The sequence below is a fragment of the Nanorana parkeri genome, unplaced genomic scaffold (genome assembly GCF_000935625.1).
Source record: "Nanorana parkeri isolate BGI_ZX_2015 unplaced genomic scaffold, ASM93562v1 scaffold3995, whole genome shotgun sequence".
NCBI lineage: Eukaryota > Metazoa > Chordata > Amphibia > Anura > Dicroglossidae > Nanorana > Nanorana parkeri.
Genome location: NW_017310262.1, coordinates 18,452 through 19,966, shown reverse-complemented (window position 1 = coordinate 19,966; position 1,515 = coordinate 18,452).

Genomic DNA, 1,515 nt, shown 5'->3' with positions numbered 1-1,515 from the left:
CCCCCCACCCAGAGGTACCACGTGGTCTACACCCCAAAGCCACCTCGGCCAACTTTGTGCAGAGAGATGCCTCCCCCGGGGAGTTCCTCTGCTGTGACCGCAGGATAGAGATGACTCTGGCAGCACCACCCCCCCAGCCTGGTATCATTGAAGGGCCACAGGAGTAATGAGAACCATTCTGTGGGAACTATGAGGACACGTTCTCTTTAATATTGCCCCTCCCCCAGTGATGGCTCCAGGAAATGACATCACAGAACCACTTTATTTCTCACTGACACGTCACACGCAGGTCACGATAAGTCAATGAGGTTGGTGTCTCTCAGGGATTGGATCTCCTTCCCCAACCAATCGTGAAGGAGCCCAAACTCCGCCTCCCATTCCGGCTCCTCGGGGGCGGGGTCTCCAGTCTGTGCGGTTTGGTTTGGCGCGAGGCTCAGATACTGGCCGCGCAGCTCCCCGAGGAGAGCCCGGGTGTAGCCGAGGTTGGCACTGAGTAGGGCCCGCACCCACAGCTCCAGGTCCCGCTGGCTCTCGGCCGCCATTTTGTACACGCGAGACACGGAGCAGATGGAGAAGGCGTATTCCAGTCTGGCGTTCCTCAGGGTGATGGAGCTCCCCTCTAAGAGGATGAGGCCGAGAGGTTGGGGGTCTCCCTGGCGCTCCCAGTACAAGAGAAGGTTTCCACACAGCAGGAACCAGCGGCGGTGGTAGGAGGCGTGGCGGCTGCCTCTCTTCAGCAAGTAGCCTTCCTTCTGTGCCGGGGAACACGCCAACCGGGAACTGCTGTCCAGCTTCATGGGGGCCCCTGAAAGAGACAACACGTATGACTGAGACGCCTGACCTCTGACCATGGAGGACCTCCCCCTCACCGTACAGAGAGATACTGGACTGCCCACGCCTGACCTCTGACCCTGGAGGACCTCCCCCTCACCGTACATAGCATCACACAGAGATACTGGACCTCTCTGTGATCTCTGACAGTCTCTCCTCTCTATGATCTCTGACAGTCTCTCCTCTCTGTGATCTTTGACAGTCTCTCCTCTCTATGATCTCTGACAGTCTCTCCTCTCTATGATCTCTGACAGTCTCTCCTCTCTGTGATCTCTGACAGTCTCTCCTCTCTATGATCTCTGACAGTCTCTCCTCTCTGTGATCTCTGACAGTCTCTCCTCTCTGTGATTTCTGACAGTCTCTCCTCTCTATGATCTCTAACAGTCTCTCCTCTCTATGATCTCTGACAGTCTCTCCTCTCTATGATCTCTGACAGTCTCTCCTCTCTGTTATCTCTGACAGTCTCTCCTCTCTATGATCTCTGACAGTCTCTCCTCTCTGTTAACTCTGACAGTCTCTCCTCTCTGTGATCTATGACAGTCTCTCCTCTCTATGATCTCTGACAGTCTCTCCTCTCTGTGATCTCTGCCAGTCTCTCCTCTCTGTGATCTCTGACAGTCTCTCCTCTCTGTGATCTCTGACAGTCTCTCCTCTCTGTGATCTCTGACAGTCTCTCCTCTCTGT